The sequence below is a fragment of the Aulonocara sp. 'chitande type north' Nkhata Bay genome, linkage group LG3 (assembly GCF_057382095.1).
Source record: "Aulonocara sp. 'chitande type north' Nkhata Bay isolate Kocher_YH1m ecotype deep benthic linkage group LG3, A_spYH_male_GT1.1, whole genome shotgun sequence".
In the NCBI taxonomy this organism is placed as follows: domain Eukaryota; kingdom Metazoa; phylum Chordata; class Actinopteri; order Cichliformes; family Cichlidae; genus Aulonocara; species Aulonocara sp. 'chitande type north' Nkhata Bay.
The window spans coordinates 56,732,234-56,739,672 of NC_141346.1; positions in this window are offsets into that span (position 1 = coordinate 56,732,234).

The window sequence follows — 7,439 nt, forward strand, 5'->3', positions numbered from 1 at the left end:
CTGCTCAAAAATGAAATGACCAAAATAAATGGAGCATTTCTCTGCAATTACAAACTCTGTGTAAACAATCTTGGTTTCAAAATAAGGCTAATGCTTGTGAGATGTCATCACAGGTGTAAATATTACTGCACATGTTACTATGTCAAAGTCTCACAACTGTCTTATGTTTATTTATGTAGGCAAGACCTACTTTTCACTTTTTTGCTTTGCTATATGCTCTTGAGTTTATTAGTTCGCCAGCAGCACGAACATGTATTAGTGTCAATAATAATAGTACGGTGGATTAGAAAACCTGCTCACAAGTTGAATAAACACCCAGGATTGTTGCATAATTTTCATTCAAAACCAATATTTGAGTCAAAATGAGAAAGTTGTTTGTGCTGTCTGATAAAGAAGAAGCAAAATAAAGTGCAGTTTTGATGTAGATGATGTTGTATACAAACTAGAAGAGGAAGATAGTAGGATCTCTGTATCATGTTTTGTCACTTTGTACCATGTAATTCTTTCTATTTCCACCAGGGGGTGTTTTCAGAGATGGTAGGTGGTAAAAGAAGAGGTCAGCAGGAAGATGGCGAAGAGCGACCAAAGACCAAGAAAAAGAGGCAGTCAGGCAAAGATGAAGAGTATTATATCCCTTACAGACCTAAAGACTTTGACTCTGACAGAGGGTGCAGCCCTCACCTCCTTCCTCAATATTCTCATAGTGGGAACGTCTCCCTCGTTAAAAGCAAGTTTCCTTTTAAGTATCAGATCCTTAATATCTTTAGAGAGCCACGGTTTGTTATTAGGGAAAGTCTTAAATTCTCTGACTGGAATCACAGAGTCTTTGCTACACACCACATCAGTGAGTTCATCCAAATCAGAAGTGCTCTCTTGAAACAAGGACCAATCAGTGCAATCAAAACACCCCTGAAGGGCAACACAACTGTCTTTTGTCCAGACATTAGTCCGCTTCACACAGGCCTTCTCCCTCCTAATCACAGATCTGTAAGCAGGGAGGAGATGAATAACATTGTGATCCGAAGAACCTAGCGCAGGTCCGTCCACAGACTTATATGCCCCCTGCTCCCCTTCGGGGCAGCCCCAGACCCCGGGGGTCCCAAAGTACCCCACCCTCAGTAGAGACAGGTGAATGAGAATGAAAAAAACAGAACGATCATTTGGGGTCGAAGAGTGCCCCAGAGCGATTCTAATGGGTTCGTCAGGGGATCGGGAAAGAAAACGTAGCACTTGGGGGCCACGCACAGGCGCTGCTGCGGCAGCGTGGGGGTCATTGATACCCCAGTACATAAAAATGAAGCATAATCACAACAATCTGACTTTATTGGAGGATATTTACACCAGCAACACTGTTTAGTTTGATATGACGGATTAACAGCATGCGCTGTGATATCCAGTTCATCTGTAATAGATACTGGATCTAATCAGTCAGCAGATATTTGATCACCTTAAATATAACTATAGTAGAAAAAATACAACTGTGTTGGTGATTCATGCAAACTTGCATATCAGCCTTTTAAGGTTTTGTAGTATTGAGAACAAAGAGGTTGTGTTAGGGCTGAAAAGCCCGACTTGTTCTCCTCTGCAGGTCATCAAATGCACCACAGGCATTTGTATTTGCACAAACCTGTATATGTTTGATGGCTTTATTATTCTCTGTTCAAAGACAATAAATGTGGAAAATGTCTCATGTAGTATCAGCTTCATTTAAAAATTACTGCAAACATTTAGAGAACATGTGCTGCTGTTTGTCCTACATTTCCAACACTGAATGAACCCTGAAAACGTGATGGCAGGTGGCATATTGGAGTTCACATGAAATATCGGCTGTAGACTGGAAAATATAGATGATAAAAATATGCAGCCAAACATTTGCGGACATGGATAAACTATCTGATCCAAAAAGCAGGAAGTGACACAGCTAGAAAATGAAAGTGTGTAACAGCTGAAGTCAAATGTAATGCAGAGTTGAATCTGCACTTGGATCCATCTGTGAAAGGTCCACATGTAGAGATTACATGAGTCATGATGTTTGTCAGTGCAGCTTGATAACTCTGGGCTGGTAGCTCCATAGTGTTGGAAAGAAACTATTAAATGTGCATATTTTAAAATCAGAGGCTCTTCTAACACAGGAGCCATGTTGAGTTTGGATTCCAGCCGACCACCGGCAGTCTGAAATGGAATGAACAGTGTTGGGAAGGTTACTTTTAAAATGTATTCCACTAGAGATTACAGAATACATGCCCCAAAATGTATTTTGTAACGTATTCCGTTACGTTACTCAATGAGAGTAACGTATTCTGAATACTTTGGATTACTTAATATATTATCATGCTGTTTACAACTACATGAATGTGATTTATTACTATTACTGAAGCTCCGCAGCTCCGAACCGTAGTAAAGGGACCTCTGGCTAATACGTCGGGGTCCGTGTCGGGCTCGGAGCCGAAAAATTACTTTGTTGACTGGGTCAAGTTTGCTAGCGAGAGACAGAGAGAGGCGTTGAAAGGCTGCTCCAACGGAGCTTATTGTTTCGGAGGAAAACACGAACACAGCGTACAGTCGAGTCTTAATAGCTCATTACAACTGGGCTCGTCAGGCACTCTTCTTGGCTGCAGTGGTTATTATTATATTTACATGCTTCCAGCTCCCGTTTCTGCTCGATGACAACTCGTAGTTTTCCACTCTCCTTTTTCTCCCTCCTCGCGCTCACAGACGGGTATGGCAGTCCATTCTCCCTGCAGCACGGACTACACTGCCCATGAGGCTACATTCGTTAGGGCTATGCCTGTAGCATTCTGCCTGTTAGCTTAGCACAACAACAACAACAACAAAAATATTTGTATTTTAAATATGTAACGGCGGTACATGTACTCCGTTACTCCCCAACACTGGGAATGAAGCCCATTGACAGCGAGCAGGTCTGAACAGGAATGGAACGCATCCATGGATAATACACCACTTTATTTGAAGACATCTGTAGCACTGCCTCAGTTCTGGATGTTTCCACAGACTCCTCTGGCCTCTGTGCACCTAAAGAAAAGGTCAAAGGTCAGCAGCACATGTAGTTGGGACAATTCTTAATTTACAAACAACAGTTGCACAAACGATACAATTATTTTCCTCCAATCACGACTTTTCACTTGCAGAAATGGTCCTGTGTGATTTCTAGGCTGTGATATGAAAAACTAGTTCCTAATGGCAGCGATTCACTCAGTAAACATGTGTTTCCTCCTCAGAGGTCAGACTGGGCCACTGGATTCAACAATGAGCCAATGATCATCAAGTAGTGACTAAAGCAGAGCCCTGACGTTCTGACATTCATCACACAGTTAGAACAAATGTCTGCTGATGACTTCATCTCATGAAACGACTGATAGATCAGCTGAGCTGCTGCTGCTGATCTTCTTCATCGTGCACAGAAACATTCAGCTCGTTTCAATCAGTAAATAACTTTGAACTGTTCCCACTCAAAATGCTGTCAGAACAATGATCATTGTTACTCCCCTCGAGTCTTAATAAAGCTCAACTTGTTCTTTGTGTTTAAACTGACATTTATTTCGGACAGGAGGATTCTTCCACATGTCTTAACATGTAATGATGTCCAACCACAGCCGATACAATGCCGTCAGAACTAAAAGGAAATACAAACTTAAATGAATATTCTTACTAAAGTCCTTAAGCATTATATACAACGAAACATTCCAACAAAATGATCAATAAAGTACACATTACACTTCACACTGCGGCTATTGCACTTGAATACCATGCAAAACTCGTGCATTTACATACAACGATAATAAACAAAACATTTACCTCATTGGCCTCACTCAAAGGGAATAAACTTTCATTTTTACTCGGTGGGGATGTCCAGAAAAGGCACTCTTTATTTATCTTTCTGCAGACGTGCAAACCTCGTGGCTCGTCTCTTAATTAGCTTGCTGAGTGTGACAGCCAAAAAATGCCCTCTTAGCCACAACACAACTTTAGAAAAGGTTCCTCTATAATTGCACAATTAGCACAAATAACACATTTAAACATATAAATCTAATCAACAAACATGGATTACTATTTATTTCTTATGTATTATTTCTTAATATTTCAACTACTTATTGTTTCAAACTTAACTATCTAATAAAATGAACTGAAAAAGCAACAGAAGAGTGAAAACATTTCGTGTTTCTAGAAAGATCTTTCAGCTCATAGCTGCTCACAGACTGTATTTACAAGTGACAAACTGCAACTCTACAGTACATCTACAGTATATATCAAATATATTCTGTATTCAAATCTATTGAGTGATGTTTGAAAGTCTTTCCAGGTGAGTTTGATCCAGGAGGGTCTGAAGCCAGAGTCAGACAGAGACTGTGCAGAGACTGTAGAAGGACAGCGCAGCAGCAGAGCAGTCCAGATACACTGATGATCCTCTGTCAGATCCAGAGGGACACACAGGGATGATGCTGGACTCTACATTGTGTCTGACAGTGGAGCTGTTCTCAGAGCAGTTCACTCTGCAGCACTGACAGTCATCTGCACTTCTTCTCATTCCTCTGTCAGTCACTGCTGGATGAAGCTCTCCTCTCCACCTCCCAGTAACATGGCCCAGTCAGAGCGTCTCTACACACAAGCTGCTGCTGCTTCAACCTCTCTGGATCATCAGGACACAGCTCCTCCTCTCTCAGCACACACACCGTCCTGTTTACCATCATATCCTCCACCTGCAGAGAGAAGAAGGAAGAGCAGAGGAGATAAACGAGTGTTTCCAGAGACTCTTCATCAGCTGTCAGTCAGTGATGCAGCACATCCAGTATAAAGAGCAGCAGGGACTTCAGCGCTGGGACTGTACTAGGACTCATTGTTGCTTCACTTTTTCTAATCTTTGGATTTTTATTGAAGTTGATGAAAATGTTTTTCCCTCCTAGTTTGAGTTTGGACTTTCATTCATTAGAAGAACCTTGGTGTGTCCACTCTGAGCTCTGTAGGAACCCCAACAACAAGCCCAACAATCCAGATGGACAGTTCCAGCTGTTAACTGGAGGAATTCCATCCAAACATCTGCTCTCACTAAATTCTTCCTCACCTACAGACTGTGTTCTTCACTGCTTTAAACTTGGAAATGAATGCAGTCATTGGTCTGCGTGCTGCTTTGTTCAGAGAGCTGATTGGCTGTTGACAGTGTTTGATCAGAGCGTGTCAGCCATTACTATGGTGACCATAAAGGTCAGAAACAGGAAGTGTTTGTGTCCAATCCTGAAGCCTGTCACCATTCTCCTCTCACAGCTTCACTGAGAAGCGGCAGCTTTACAGGAAACACTGGATCTTTGTTTCATACTGACTGTGTTTAGTACAGTACTGCTGACAGCACCACCCACTCACTCCATCACTCTACTGACCTCAGAGTCTCCAGTCTGTAGTCTGGACTCTGAAGATCAGACAGCTGCTTCACATCTGGATCCTTCAGGTTGTTGTCCCACAGGTCCAGCTGTCTCAGATGGGAGGGGTTGGACTTCAGTGCTGCTGCCAGATAATCACAGCTGATCTCTGACAAACCACAGCGACTAAATCTGTATAAAGAATGAAAGATGTAAGTTTATTAGACAAAGTGTGAGCTTGAAATCATTCAGTGTTTCATCATCTGTTCAGAGCTGAAGAAGGTTCAGAATGTAGAAGTTTAGAAAATGGAAACTCCAAACAGCTGAAGCCAACAGGAAGCAGCTTCAAACAGGAAACTGTGCAGAGTTTCAGACTATATGTCCTGATGCAGCCAGTTGGATTTTGGAGATTTGAATCTCTGTTCTGTGACTAAGTCCTTGAATCATTTCTTCCAGTTGGTCCAACAAGACAGACTAAGTGTTGGACATGTGTTGTGGCTCCATTAGGGGAGCTTCTAAATGTGATGTGATGGCCCCTCTGGGTCTGTCAGGTCACAGCACTGAAGAGAGCTCAAACTGGGCACACAGTTGTTCCAGTCTGGACCAAAGACTCTATACTGGGACTGAGGGACTGCTTTGACTGCACCCACTGGGACTTTATAAAGGCTCATGTTCTCACTTAGATCATCGATTTCTACTTACATTTCTTTCTGGGAAAAATGGGGAGTACTTTGAAAACAGGAAGTATTTTCCCCAATAAGCAGCCCTGGATTAGTAAATCACTCCAACATGTTCTCAGGCAGAAGAAGCTGTCTTGTTATGAGGGAGAAAAGAAAAAGATTGAGGCACAGAAACTTGTTGAAAGAGAGATAAAGCAGCTAAAATCAGGTGTAAAAGTAAAGCAGAGGATGAGCTGAATAAAGGACACTCAAGGCTGGCTTGGAAAGGAATGAAGTCCATGGTGGGGATGCAGAACAAGGAGCAAAGATGAATGTGATGCTGAATCAGCAGAAGACTTGGACTCATTTGATTCCAGCTTTGATATCATTGATTTCAATGAAGAGCTTTGTGATTGCAGCAAAGGGCTGGTAGCTCTGAGAGTCCCACTGATGAGGTGTTTGTGTGGAAATCTCTTAGTGGGACCAAAGAGAGAAAAAGCCCTGGTCCTGATGCTGTGGGAGGGAAATGATTGAAGTGTGCTGTGAGGAACTGACTGGGAGATTTTCACACATTTTCCAGTCCTCCTTGGAACAACAGGAAGTTCCCAGCATATGGAAACAAAGGTTAAGTGTCCTATGGCACTCAGTGATGATGGTGCTGTGGCCCCACCACCTCCACCTCTTTGTAAAGGAACTAACTGTAATCTGAAGCTTCAAATGGAACTAAGACTTCCTCCACTAGGTGGCAGTGTCTGATGAGAAAGTGTTAGTGGAGCTGGCCTGGAGTCAGAAACAGGAAGATGCAGGATTTGGGCTGAAATGGGGAAAAGTGGTTCGCACTAGTGCCTTAAAGCAAGAAGGTTGTAGGTTGAAGCTTGTTGGCCTTTCTGTGGAGGTTGGATGTTCTCCCACAGTCCAATGAAATGCTACTTAGGTTCATTGGTGCTTCTAAATTGGCTGTAGGTGTGGATGTGAGAGAGTGCTTCTCTGTCTCTCTCTGTTGGCCCTGTGATGGACTGCTCACCTGTGCAGGTGGACCACGCCTCTTGCCCTATGACAGCTAGGGCACAGGCTGCAGCTCTTTGAGCCTAAGCTGAATAAACAGTTAGCAAAAATGATCCATAGATGGCCTGAAATCCCCCAATTAGCAGTTTGGTAGATAGCTATGACATGCTAATCCCATCCAGCAGCTGTAGAATAGAATAGAATAGAATAGAATAGCCTTTATTGTCATTGTACAGAGTACAACGAAATTGGAGTGCCACTCCCTTGGTGCAAGTTTCAATAATAAATATAAATGTAAGATATAAAAAGTACAAAAAAACCCAATCATAAGTACTCAAACAATAGTATGTACAATATATACAGGATAGCAGCATTAATATAATGACAGTATGAATAGCAGCAT